This window comes from Marmota marmota, unplaced genomic scaffold (assembly GCF_001458135.2).
Source record: "Marmota marmota marmota unplaced genomic scaffold, marMar, whole genome shotgun sequence".
Lineage (NCBI taxonomy): Eukaryota > Metazoa > Chordata > Mammalia > Rodentia > Sciuridae > Marmota > Marmota marmota.
The window spans coordinates 4,686,193-4,701,536 of record NW_025999900.1 but is presented as its reverse complement, the minus strand read 5'-3'; the positions used below and the strand labels follow the sequence as shown (position 1 = coordinate 4,701,536).

At 34.6% G+C, this 15,344-nt stretch overlaps 1 protein-coding gene across 4 annotated transcripts in view; it reads right to left on the bottom strand.

The window, feature by feature from the left end:
- The window catches only part of Fut8 (fucosyltransferase 8), a 295,897-nt gene that overhangs the window by 201,456 nt on the left and 79,097 nt on the right, over positions 1 to 15,344 (bottom strand). Inside the window, exon 1 of one of the 4 annotated variants that reach the window (XM_048798519.1) lies at positions 5,146 to 5,166. The exons of the other annotated variants lie outside the window; for them this stretch is intronic. The gene's annotated coding sequence lies outside the window, so the exon portion shown is untranslated. Of the gene's footprint in view, positions 1 to 5,145; positions 5,167 to 15,344 lie in introns of those variants that run through there. 4 annotated transcript variants of the gene reach the window in all.

Below are 15,344 nucleotides of genomic sequence, written 5' to 3'. Positions count from 1 at the left end.
CCCCTCAGAGTTGTTTTGTTTTGGTTTTCTTGTTTTATTTTTGGTGTTCTTGCTGTGCTAAATTGTTCATGGACATATAAACAAACACATATTTGTTTCTTTTTTCCTCATTTTTAAAACCATAGTTATTTTTCCTTGCCTTATTCTCAGGGTTGGCTTATTTTGGTTTTGTTTTCTGTTTGTTTCTCTTGATCTTTTTTCCTCCTGAAAACATCCAATTTCTTTTTCTTTTTTCTCTCCACTTTTACTTTATTTCTGTTTGTTCTTCTTCTTCCTTATAAATAGCACCTGCTTTATCTCTTTTGCATTCTTTCTGTTCACTTTTTTAAATTATAAAGTTTCTTCCTATCATATTTTCTTTTCTCTTAATGAACTGTATTTTTAACATCTCTTAGGACTAATTGGTTTATATAATTCCTTCCCCCACCATTCATGCATTCATAAACATTACTAATGTGGATGATATAGTTGACAACTGGCGCTTGCTTTAATGCCAGATCTAGTTCATGATCACATATTACATATTGTTTTTGCTTTTGGCAACTTCTGACCACACCACTCCTGGTTTTTTTGTGGCAATTAACACTGTGGATGTCATGGAAGAAAACAGTTGTTTTAATGCTATATATTATTCGAATTAGATGTTTCTCTTGTGTGTTTCCCCCTGTTCTGTCAGCTGCTAGAAGCCTACAGGAACACTACAAGTTCACAGGGTAGATACTTTTCTGCTGAACTAAACTCAACCAAAAGCCAGAGAACCTTGCTCCACACACAAATTAACAATACTTAAACTACAGATATGCTTTAGTACAAAGAATAGAAGTGACAAAAATCCAAACAAACAACCAGGCCCCATTCACAGACCTCCACTGCTATAGCAAAAACAGAGAGAATTAACATAAAGGCTGTGGACATCACACCTATGAGGGGGGGTCTCAATCTAGATGACTCAAGGACACATTGGCAAGTTAAGGCTCTGCCCTACAGAGATTCATACATAAGAGTAGAAGAGATATCCATTTGAACAAATTTATAAAAACACAACACAAAAATTAAAAAAATATGAAAAAACAAGGTAACATAAAACCTCCTAAAGTTCATAATACACAAGTACCTGAACCACAAAATACTGAAGTAGAAGAAATACCATATGAACAATTCAAAACAATCAGCATAAAAAATGATCGATGAATTCCCAGAGAAAACAGAAAACAACTGAATGGATTAAGGAAGTCAGTTCAGGATATGAATGAGAAATTCAATGAGATAGAGATACTAAAAAAAAGAAAGAAAAAAATCTTGGAAATGAAATACACAATAAATAAAATAAAATGTTCATTTGCAAGTCTAAAAGAGTAGACCATGCTGAAGACAGAACCTCAGAACTAGAAGACAAAGAGGTCAGCCTTGAACAGTATTAAGGAAAAGACAATAAGTAACCATGATCAGAATATACAAGAACTCTCAGACAACAAGAAGAGACCAAACAATAAGCAATGAGGAGAGTTGTGGAATGCAAGCTAATGGAATTTATAACCTCTCTGGGAAATAATAATTCTGAACATCCACATACAGGAAGCATTCAGAAACCCAAATAGAAAAAATCAAAAAAGAACCTTCCCACAACACATTACAATTAAAATGCCTAAAATATATACTAAGGATAGAATTTTAAAAGCCTCAAGAGAAAAATTTCAGGTCATATTTAGAGGAAAGGCAATCAGAATCACTTCTGATTTCTTAGCACAAACTCTATACGTTGGGATGGAAGGGAATGATATGCTCCAAGTCCTAAAAGAAAACACTTGTTAAACAAGATTGTGATATCCAGCAAAACTATCCTTAAAAATTGAAGAGAAAAAAAATCATCCAAGATAAGCAGAAAGCCAAAGAATTCATGATTATTAAGCCACCAATAGAATTTACTTAAAGAAGTACTCTATACAGATGGGAGAAGAAAAAAAATACCACCACCACGGTTCACAAAACAATAAGTCTCATTTGAAAAATAGCTAAGCAAATGAAAAATAAGGCCAAATTAAACATTATCAATAAAGCAAAAAGGCAGGAATTAATAAACATCTCTATAATAACATTGAATGTAAACAGTTTCAACTCATCAACTAAAAGATATGATAAGGGATTGGGGGTTAGGGAAGAATAGAAGTACTGTGGACTAGACAAAGGGAAATAAAGGTAAGGTAAAGGGAATAGGAATAGTAAAGATAGTAGAATGAACTGGAAATTACTATCCTGTGTACATATATGATTACAAATGATGTAATTCTACATCATGTACAACCAGAAGAATGAGAAGTTATACCCCATATATGTAAATGTCAAAATACATTCTACTATCAGTATAACCAATAAGAACAAATAAAAAAACATTTTAAAAAAAAAAGACATGCTTGAAGAATGGATTAAAAAACAAGACCCAACTATATGTTCTTTGCAAGAGAATCACCTTACAGGCAGATAGTCACAGGCTGAAAGTGAAAGGATGAAAATTGATGAACCATGCAAATGGAACCCATAAACAAGCAGGAGTAGCTACTCTCACATCTAACAAAGGAAAATTCAAACCAAAATTAATCAGAAAAAATTTCAAAAGGTCACTTCATACTGGCAAAGGGATTAATCCAACAAGAATATATAACAGAAATAAATATATATGCCCCCAAAGCACATGCAATTAACTACATAAAAGACACAACTCAAATGGAAGCCTCAGATAAACACTAGTACAATAATACTGGGTAAGTTCAACAAACCTCTCTCACCATTAGACAGGTCATCCAGACATAAACTCACTAAAGTCTCTTTGAACCTGCAAGGTAATATCAATCAAATGCATTTAACAGACTTCTATAGAATATTTCATTCAAAAATGGGTGAATACTCTTTTTTCTCAGCAGCCCCTGGAACCGTGTCCAAAATAGACCATGTTCTAGGCCACAAAGCAACTCTAAGCAGATAGATAGATAGATAGAAAGAAAGAAAGAAAGAAAGAAAGAAAGAAAGAAAGAAAGAAAGAAAGAAAGAAAGAAAGAAGGAAAGAAAGATGGATAGATGCCGCAGTCCGGCTGCAGCAAAATAACGGGGGTGGGGGGGTGACGAGCAACTTGTGTAGACTGATACAGCTGGAGTGGGAGCAGTTTATTGTAGGACAGGAGGGGTATATATACATTACACACAGCTTATCTTAATTAACATAAACTAGATACCCCAGTCAACCAATAAGGAATCTCCACACTTAATGGTTCGCTGGCGTCACTTCACAAACCACTCCCTCTGGCAAAATGCCAGGCGCCATCTTGACTTGTTTACAGACCCAAACAGATAGATAGATAAATAAATAAATAAATATCCTAGCATTTTATCAGATCATAATGAAATGAAATTAAAAATCAACACAACAAAACCCTACAGAAACTAAGAAACACATGGAAACTGAAAATACACTTTTGAATAAGTGGGATTTAAAAGACATCAGGGGAGAAATTTTAAAATTCTTAGAATCAAATGAAGATAGTAGTACAATACACCAGAACCTCTGGAACGCTACAAGGCAGTTCTCTAAGAGAAATGTTTATAGCTATGAGTGCCTACATAAGAAAATCAGAAAGATACCAAATAAACAGCCTAGTGATGCATCTAAGGTCCTTTGGGGGAGAGAGGATCAATATCAAAACCAGTAAAAGGAAAGAAATAATTAAGATCAGAGATAAAAATCAATAAACTTGAGAATAAAAAATGTTACAAAAGAATCAACAAAAGTTGGTTTTTTGAAAAGATAAACAAAATTAATAAGTCCTGAGCCAAACTAACCAAAAGAAAATAAGACCCAAATAAATAAAATTAGAGATAAAAAAGGAGAAATCATCACACACATAACAGAAAGCTGGCAAATCATTGGTTTTGAAAACATATACTTTTTAAATATTTTTTTAGTTGTAGATAAACACGCAATATCTTTATTTGTTTTTATGTGGTGCTGAGGATCGAACCCAACACATCACACATGCGAGGCAAGTGCTTTACCACTGAGTTACAACCCCAGCCCCATATATTCTAATACATTGGAAAACCTAGAAGTAATGGATACATTTCTAGACATACACAATTTGCCAAAATTGAATCAAGAAGTCACAGAAAATATAAACAGACCAATAACATGTAATATCACAGAAGCAGTACTAAAAAAGTCTACCAACAAAAAAAGAAAGCACAGAACCAGGTGGATTCTCAGCTGAACTCTGACTTCCAAAATGAATACCAACACTCCTCAAATTATTCCAAAAAGTAAATAAAAAGGAATGGAACACTTCCACATTCATTCTATGAAGCCAGAATTACACTCATATCAAAACCTGAGAAGGACACCTCAAGGAAAGAGCACCACAGGTCAATATTCCTGATGAACTTAGATGCAAAAATTCTCAATAAAATATTAGCAAATTGTGCACAACAACATATTAATAAAATTGTCCATCATGACCAAGTTGGTCTTATCCCAGAGATGCAAAGATGGTTCAACATATGCAAATCAATAAAAGTAATTTACCACATAAATAGAATTAAAGACAAAAATCACTTAGTCATCTCAATAGACACACAGAAAGCCTTTGACAAAATTCAGCACCCATTTATGACAAACAAAAAAAAAATACTGAAGAGAGCAGGGATAGAAGGAACCTACGTTAACATCATAAAAGCTATACATGATAAATCCAAAGTCAACCTCATGGTAAATGGGGGAAAACTGAAAGGATTTCCTTTAAAATCGGTAACAAGACAAGGATGTCCATTCTCACCACTCCTATTTAATACAGTGCTGGATATTCTAGCCAAAGCAATTAGGCAAGAGAAGGCATTAAAAGAGACAGACATAGGAAAGGGAGAAGTCAAATTATCACTGTTTGCACATGATCTAATCATATATTTAGAAGATCCCAAAAAACACCACCAAAAAACTGCTAGAGCTAATGAATAAATTCAGCAAAGTAGCAGGTTACAAAATCAACATACAAAAAACAATAGCTTTCCTATATACCAACAATGAATCTGCTGAGGGAAAAAAAAAATGTATCAAGAAAACAATTCCAGGGGGTAGGGATGTGGCTCAAGTGGTAGCGCACTCACCTAGCATGCATGAGGCACTGGGTTCAATTCTCAGCACCACATTAAAAAAAAAATTATATTAAAAAAAAAAATTCCACTCACAATAGCCTTATTAAAAAAAAAAAAAAACACCAAGGAGGTGAAAGACCTCTACAATGAAAACTATAGAACACTGAAGAAAGAAACTGAGGAAGACACAAGGAGATGGAAAGACCTCCCATGTTCACCGATAACTACCAAAAGCAACAAGCAGATTCAATGTAATCCCCATCAAAATACCAGTGACATTCTTTGCAAAATTAAAAAACACAGTCCTAAAATTTATTTGAAATAATAAAAAATCTATCCTAAACCAAAAAAGTCATGTCAGAGGCATCACAATACTTGACTTCAAATTATACCACAGAGCTCTATAAACAAAAACTGCATAGTACTGGCATATGGTACAGAATAGAAGACAAACCCACACATCTATTATCAACGAATCCTTAACAAAGGTGCCAAAAACGTATACTAGAGGAAAGACAGCCTTTTTAACAAAGATGCTGGGAAAAGTGATTAATCCTACATAGAAGAATGAAACTAGACTCTTTCCTCTGACCTGCACAAAAATCAACTCAAAATGGATTAAAGACCTTAAAATTAGACCAGAAACTATGCAACTCCTAGAAGAAAACATAGATTCAACACTTAGGAATAGGCCATGACTTTCTCACTAGGACCCCTTTTAAGTTCAAGAAATAATATGAAGAGTTAATAAATGGGATGGCATCAAATTAAAAACCTTCTGCACAACAAAGGAAACAATTAAGAACAAAGGAAACAATTAAGAACTAAAACTAAAAAGTAATTTTTTTAAAAAAAAAGAATGTAAAGAGAGAACAGACAGAATGTCAAAAAATCTTTTCTAGCTACTATTCTGACAGGATTAATATCTAGAATATATAAAGAACTCAAAAAACTTGACACCAAGAACCCAAATAACCTAATTAATAAATGATCAAATGTACTAAACAGACACTTCTCTAAAGAAGAAATGCAAATGAGCATCAAATATATGAAAAAATGTTCAACATCATTAGCAATTAGGGAAATGCTTCCCCCACCAGTCAAAACAGCAATCATCAATAATACAAACAATAATAAATGGTGGAGAGGATGTGGAGAAAAAGGAACACTTTTATACTACTGGTGGGACTGCAAATTAGTACAAGTGCTGTGAAAATCAGTATGGAGATTATTCAAAAGACTCCACCATATGACCTAACTATATCACTTATTGGTGTCTATCCTAAAGAATGAAAGCCATCATACTATAGTCATAAATACATACCAATATTTATAGCAGCACAATTCACAATAACCAACTATGGAACTAGTTTAAGTGTACAACAACAGATGAATGAATAAGAAAATATGGTATATTTACACTGGAGTTTTATTCAGCCATAAAGAAATAAAAAATCATTTGCAGGAAAATGAATGGAACTAGAGAACATTATATTAAGCAAAATAAGTCAAACTCAGAAGGTCAAGGGTCATAAGCAGTTTCTCTTATGTGGAAGCTAGAGAGGAAAAGGAAAAAGAAAGGTGTGGGAGAGAGGGGAGGGATCTAATGAAAACCAAAAGATTAGTACAAGAAAGGGATGAGGGGTTCAGAGGAAATGAAGGAGGGAGGAGTGATACTATTGGGTATCTGAAACTCATTGAACACTGCTGTAACATATTGAACATCTTATTCAGGTGGAGATATCTTATTCATGGGTCAAGACTATACATTGTTATAATGTCAACTGTGTTCAATAATTCTAATAAAAAAATTCTAATCAAACTCTCAGTAGGCTTTATTACATATTTACAAATGATTCTAAAATTCATATGAAAATGCAAAGACAATCAGGAGAGAGATACTGTATAAAAAGCAAGTTTAGTGTAAAAAATCATAACTTTAACAAGTAGTTAGAGAAACAACCAATTAACTAACGAAAAATATAAAGGGCTCTAATACATGAGAAGCCAATACTTCCTAAGATTAAGAACTTCAAAGGAAGACGTTTCCCCAACCCATTAACCATCGCAGAGATGAGATCTATATCTTGCTGGAGAAGACACAGTCCTACCTGAAAGGTAGAAAAGCTCCTCTGAAGATGCACAGCATAATTTTCCAGAAACCTTCCATGAGCAACTTAAAAGAAATCCATTCTCTAGGGTAGAAGTAAAAGCTGTTGACACAGAAGTGTGCCACTAAGACACTGTTAAAAACCTACCTAATGGAAGGTACATGAGAAGCTGTTAGCACTGGGTGCCGGGCTGCTGGGTATGGCTGCCCTCTGAGCACTGAAGGAGCCTAGTTAGGGTGAAGATGTACAACCTGAAAAAGCTGTACACCATGGAAATCATATAGGCTGACACTGAGGAAGGTGAGTATTGTATTCTGCTAAGAGTCCACTAAGCAAGCACACAGAATAAAAAAAAGAACAACTTCTCTGCAGTGTCTTTCCAGTAATCTCTATTGACAAATGTTAACATTGTGCCTGTTGGCAAATAAGTAATATTTAAAAGGCCTGATCCATTTTCATACAGCAGACAAAAGAGTGCAATTTAGAGCTGAGGGGCAATAATTTGATAACCAACACAACTGAAAAATAATTATCAAAAAGAAGAACAAATTGGATGGGTAACATAACTGATTTCATAAAAGCCACAGTAATCGTATGGTTGTGGCATCAAGACAGGCTCAGAGATGAAATGGAACAAAATAGACAGTCAAATAAACTTACATATGTATGGTCAACTGACTTCTGACAAAAGTCAAAAGAACAGCCATTTCAACAAATGTTGTAAGAACATCGAAATATACTACCTATGACCTACCCCCAAAAAGGAACCACCATTCAATCTTCATTCCATATAAAAAAAATTAATCTAATATGCATTATAGGTACCAACTACTCAGAAACTTGGAAGCAGAGGATTTCAAATTCAAGGCCAGCTTAAGCAACATACTGAGATCTTATCTCAAAAATTAAAACAACAAAATGAAACGCATTGTAATACTAAACATACAATCATAAAACATCCAGAAGAAAACAACAGAAGAGGTGATTCAAGATGGCAGATCGGAGAAAGCATAAGTACTGCTTCTCAGTGAAATGGGTGAAAATGGGATTACACTAAAATTCAATATTGGACAGAGTGCCTTAGAGACACAGAAAATTATGATGCATTGAGCAAGCTGGTGGTAGTTGCGGGAGTGGAAGCAAGACTGATTCACCACACAGAGGAGGGATAGAAACACAATGGAGATTTGGCACAGAAAAACTAATAGATCAGAAAAGTAACTTGAATTTAGCTAATCCAGAGGCTGCATAGCAAACTAGTGTTTAAAAAGTGCTCTGTGTTTCTCAACCGGCAGATGAAAAACTAAGAAAGGTGGCATCTTCACAAGACCACAAGGCAGCCTGCTGCTATGGAAGCCCAAGAGATCATAGCAAATAAAGCCACACTGTACTGCCAAGCACCTCAAGTGTGGCCTAGGGTGTACCTAGCAGAACATGTGTTAAATGGTCACAAAGAAAATTGTACTTAGGGGGATTCAAGTCAGAAAAATGAAAGGGAGTCCAACTCATTTTCTCTTTGAGTATGGCAGTTCACAGGACGAGCTGAAGAGGGTCAGGAATCTGAACAGGCAGGTGTGAATACATTCAGGACTCCAAAGGCTATGTTCATGGGCAGCAGTGTGTGTCTGTGCAGGATTGGCTCACTGCCCCATAAGATGAATTCCTGGGAAACTCTCAAGATCTAGACTCCTAGCAGAGATTAGCATCTCACACCTAGGGGTGTGTTGATCTAATCTCTCCAGAGCACATACCATCAAATAAGGCCCTGAAAGCCTTATTAGACTTAAGCCCCAGCAAACACAACTCCCCTCACAGAACTCTGAAGCACCATCCAGGGAATGTATCAATCTAGTCTGTTCCAACAAAACTCCCGTTCCATCCTACCTCATACTGGTGAGAAGGAGAGCTGAGAACTATTCCAAACAGCTTGAGTTTTAGGCCGCTCTGACTGACAGTTCAATAAGCAAACAGAGTATGTGTGCACGCTCGTGTTTGTGTGTTTTCTCTCTCTCTCTCTTTCTCTCTCTCTCTCTCCACAGCACAAGAAGGACAGTAGGACATAGGCAGTGACCATCCATTCTCATCAACTGTTTTGAACAACTAAGTGGAGACAGATCCTCCATTTCTCATTAAAATCATTTTCCTTTTGTGCACATGCACACGCACATTCTTTCTGTGCTAACTGGTTCATGGACATATATACATATACGTATTTGCTTATTTTTTAACTCGTTTTCAGCATGTTTTAATGTTATTTTCCTGGCTTTGCTTTTTGAAGGTTGGGTTTGGGGTTTGTTTATTTTCGTTTTGCTTATGTTCATTTCTCTTTCTCATCTTTCTTCTCCCACTTACAATCAAATTCTCTTGTTATTTCTCTTTTCCCTTTTTCTTTTTTCTATTTTTTCACACCCCCTTTTTTTCTTTTAATTTTTTTGTAGTTGTGGATGGACAGAATGCTTTATATTTGTTTATTTTTATGTGGTGCTAAGGATTGAACCCAGTGTCTCACACATGCTAGGCAAGTGCTCTACCACTGAGCTACAGCAACAACCCCTTTTTCCCCTTCTTGGTAACAATCACTTGCTACATCTCTTCTACATTCTCTCTGTTCACATTTTGAACATTTTAAACTCCCTTCTATCTTCATAACACATTATATTTTCTCTTAATGAATGAATGTTTACCATCTTTTAGAACTAGTTGTTTTCTGTAACTACTACCCTTACCACTCATGTTGTTGTAATTATTACTGATATGGATGACGCAATTGACACTTGCCATTTCTTCAACAACAGACCTAGCTTACGGTTGTTTACTGTTTTGTTGTTGGCAACTGCTGATGCTACTGTTCCTATTTTTATTGTAATTAGTGTGGTAGTAGGCACTGGAAATTTATTTTAAGGCTGTATATTGGTTGCATTGATTGCTATTGTTTGTCTGCCCCTTTTCTGAATCTACTATGATACTATAAGTTCACAGGGCAGGGACTGTACTGCTGAACTAAAATCAGCCAATAGACAGCACACCCTGTCCCATACACAAACTGATGACTCTGAAACTTCGGTTAGACTTTAATACAAAGAATAGAAGAGGCAAAAATCCAAACTAACAATCAAGCCCCAAGTAGGAATGGACATAGATACATATACGTATTTGCTTATTTTTTAATAAGGTCCTCAGGTCCCACTCACAGACATCCACTGCTTCAGCAACAACAGAGTTAACACAAAACCTGTGGATACCACACCTACATGGGGAACTCAATCTAGATCACTCTAGGACACTTGATAAAAGAAGACCATGCCCTACAAAGATCCACACATAAAAGCAGAAGAGCAATACATCCCAACAGATATATAAAACTCAACACAAATATGAAAATACAAGGTAATACAATTCCTCCTAAAGTTCATAATTCATCAACAACCGACTCTGAACATATTAAGTGAATTAAAAAATCAAAGAATTAAAATAATAATTATAACAACACAGGATATGAAAGGAAAATTCAAAAGGAGATAGAGATCATGAAAGATAACCAAACAGAAATCTTGGAAATGAATGACATAATAAATCAAATAAAATGTTCAGTTGAAAGTCTAATAGAATAGACCATGCTGAGGGTAGAATCTCCAAGCCAGAAGACAGAGTAACCCAATCTTAAACATTCACACAGTATAAAAGAAAAGTAACCATGACCAGAACATACAGGAACTCTGGGACAACATTAAGAGACCAAATTTAAGAATTATTGGAATTGAAGAAGATTATGAGGTGCAGGTTAATGGCATGGACAATCTCTTTAGGTAAATCATGAAAGAAAAATTTTCAAACCTTTAGAATGAGATAGACATTCAGATAAAGGAGACATTCAGAACCCAAAACTGACAAGATCAAAAAGAAACTGTGGTGTATCTATGTATCCATTTATTATCCCTAAGCTTTGAATGCACCCTTCAACATATACTATACAATGAACTGCATCTCTTTAAGTATTCATCCTTTAACTGAGCACCAAATTTGTTAAGCTTTCTTGGTATAGTTGCCTAGCAATGTCACACTATCTTGAGACTGCCCAAAGCACAAACTTCTCTACCATTCAACAAACTGAACTATATCTTCTCAAATAAGGTCTGAATGCCTTCCAAATTTGGCGTTCTTGGATATTCTACCTGGAATACCACATAAAGTTTCCTTGTATCTTACTCTTTTGTCATAGTTAATAATTCTTGATATTAAACTTTGTTTAAATTACTATATCATATTATTCTTTATTTCCAAATTGGACACAGACTGCTATATCAAACAAGATAATGTTACTGAACAATAAAAAGTAATGATACATGCAACAACATGGGTGAATCTCAAATATTATGCAGAGTGAAAAAAGCTAACTCCTGCCTCAAGAATTACAAATCCCATTTTTAAAAACTTTAGAAAATATACTACCTTTTACTGACAGAGCCTGGCTGGATGAAAGGACAAAAGTAGTGAGGAAAGAAATTACAAAGGATCAGGATGAAAAATTTTTAAGGTACTAAGTATGTTCACTATCTTAATTGTGACAATGGGTTGACAGATAATTAATCAAATTGTACACTTCAAATATGTACAGTGTTTTACATGCCAATCACAGCAAAAAATAATTTTTTTAAAAAAGCCACACTCTCTTAGCTGTCCCCCCAAATATATACTATATTAAAGTCTAAAAGTATATGTTATAGATATATAATCACTTAAGAGTCCAGGGATTAATATCCAGACTACAGAGAGAATGCTTAAAACTCAACAACCAAACAATAAGTTGATTGGAAAACGGGCAAAGGACTTTAACAGATATTTCCTAAAAGTTATACAAATCACCAATGAGTACGTAAAAAGATAATATCACCAATCATTATGGAAATGCAAATCAAAATCATAATAAGATACAACTTCACATCAATTAAGAAGCCTAATATCAAAATCACAGAAAATGATAAGTATTAGTGCAGATGTGGAAATATTAGAATCCTATGTAATGCTGGTGGAAATTTAAAATAGTGTTTTCAATTTGGTAGACAATACAATGTTTCCTCAGAAAGTTAAAAAGAGAATCACCACATAATCCAGCAATTGTACTCCTGGGAATTTTACAAAAGAACTGAAAGCAAAGATATTTGAATACCTATGTTTTTTGTTGGTGGTGGTGGCTGTGGTGATGGTGGTGGTGATAGTTTGGGGCACTACTGGGGATTAAACCCAGGGACTCTTAACCACCAACACAGCCATTTTTTATATTTTATTAGAGACAGGGCCACACTAAGTTGCTGAGGTTGGATTTGTCCTCCCAATCCTCCTGCCTCAGTCTCCTGAGTTGCTGGAATTACAGGAATGTGCCACCACACCCCGGCTTGTATACCTATGTTTGCATCAGCATTATGTTAAGTGAAATATGCCACTCATAAAAAGACATAAATACAAGATAATTCTACTGTAATGAAGTACTTAGAACAGACAAAACTCATAGAGACTGAAATTAGAATAGTTCTTGCTAGAAGTAGGGGAGAAGAGAATGGGGAAGTCATTATTTAATGGATATAGAGTTTTAGTTCTGCATGATGAAAAAGTTCTGTAGATAAATGGTGGTGACAATTGCACAGAAATGTAAATGTACTTAATACTACTGCACTGTACATTCATTTAAAAATAGTTAAAATGGTAAGCTGTTATGCATCTTTATCATGATTTTTAAATTTTAAATAAAGAGAAACAATAAGGAGGGAGGGAGGAAGGGGAAAAGAAATGCAGAAAACAAATAAATTATGAAAAATGATGACTCTTACTCATAATCAAAGAAATAGAAACTAAAATAAAGAATCTTTCTCATCAACAGAGAAACATTAAAAGCTCAAGAATACCCAGTGTCACAGAAAACATGAGGAAAAGTAAGTGTGGCAGTTGGTACAACTTTTCTGAAAAGGACTTGTTTTATGAATCAAATATTGCAAGTAAATAAAAATAATTTAATCCTTTGAGCCAACAATACTATCTCAATGAATTAATGATACCAAAAAAATAGATAAAATTCTTTGTGTGCATTTATATATATATGTATAAACACATATGTCACAGGTATCTGTATTTCTTAAGAGCTCCTCCAGGAATTCTTATATCATCCATGCCCCAAAGAATGAACACATGTATGAAAGGAACTAACATCTCTTTAGCAACTTTTGTAAACTTATTACTATAACAACAAATACATTACCATGTTTAACCAAAACACATTAAAAGCTAAATAGGACGTTTTAAAAGTCCTCATATTCTAAAACATTTGTAGAAAAGGTCTTAAAGGTAATTTTCATTTTATATTTGTAAGTTAACAGATTTCATGTTCTCTTTGTTATCAAAAGAATAACTTATTACAAAATAAATAAAACTGTTTACATGTGTATATATTTATAGATATTTATACAACAAAACCAAAAACTTTGGTAGAATCTATAGGAATCAGGACCAGGTGAAGGAGTAGTTACTTAAGGGGGGATGTGCCCTTGTGAACTATATCATGTCTCTGGAGGGGTGGGGAGTGGGGAGGGGGGAGCGAAGTGGGGAGGCACCAGCCTGTTTTCTCTCTCTCCTGCCACAGTTGTCATTGACATATTAAAAATCCCTACCCTTAGCTGGGGGTGGTGGTGGTGCATGCCTGTAATCCCAGCAGCTGGGAGTCTGAGGCAGGAGGGTCGCAAGTTCAAAGCCAGCCTCAGCAACTTAGCAAGGCCCTAAGTAACTCAGTGAGACCCTCTATCTAAATAATTTTTTTTTTAAAAAAAAGGGTGTAGGATGTGGCTCAGTGGTTAAATGCCCCTGGATTCACTCCCCAGTACAAAAAAAAAAAAAATTGGAAAACCTATCCTCTTCAAAAAAATTAAAATATGGTAGCCATTAGCCATATACAACCATAGAGCACTTGAAATATTGTTAGTGACAGCAAATAATTTTTTATTTTGTTTAATTTATATAGCCATATGTGCCAAATGGCTACCATCTTTATGATTTCTGCTCCCTTAACCAGTATCAATAGCTAAAGCAACTTCTGTTTCCTATTCATGCGCTCCCCCACCTTCTTTAAAACCACCAAATTAATAAGATAGCAGTTATTTATCATTCATTATTTACTGAGTAACTTCCTACCTGCCAAACACTATGCAGAACATACAAAATCCCCTTACAAAGTTCACAGTCTACACTTACCAAACAATTCTACCCACATGAGCAACTATTTAGCCTTAATTTATATTTATTCTTCTTAAAGGGATCATCTGATATTTACAGTATCACTTATGAATATATTTTTTGTTTTAATTAAAACAGACATATATAATAATAGGTTTAATGATTTATTATTTTACAAATCTGATCAATATTTCTCCTCCCTAAGAAAGATTATTTTAATCACTGATTATTGATTTAGTGGTGCTAGCCTTGAGCATGTAAGGCAAGTATTCCACCACTGAGCTGCATCCCCAACGCAGGAAGGTTATTTTATGGGACAGATATTAAACTATTAATATGATGTCATATTCTGTATTAAAAGCACAATTAATTTAATATAGCCTAGAGGCATACTAATGCATTAAGTGTGCACAAATTTTTAATGTATTGAGCAGTTTAAAAAAAATCTTAAAAAGGCTTACAAGAAAGTCAAAAATAAGTCATTTTCTTGTATACATTGGTAAAACGGCAATTTTATCCCTTTCATTCCATGAAGATACAAAAAAGGGGGGCAATCTTAAGAGTTTCTTCATGTCAAATAATGAATTTTCTTTTTTAATATTTATTTTTTAGTTATATGTGAACACAATATCTTTTTTTTTTTGTAATGTGGTACTGAGGATTGAACCCAATGCCTCATGCATGGTAGGCAAGCGCTCTACCTCTGAGCCACAACCCCAACCCGTCAAAATAATGAATTTTCATTGCCACCAATACAAGAAAGATTTGTGTTCATGGACCCCAAAGAGAAAATTTTTGATAACTCTTTTCTAATCCCTTGACTAAATCACCATAACTGTATATAATGGAGAAATACAGCCTTTTTTTTGGGGGGGGGGGGGG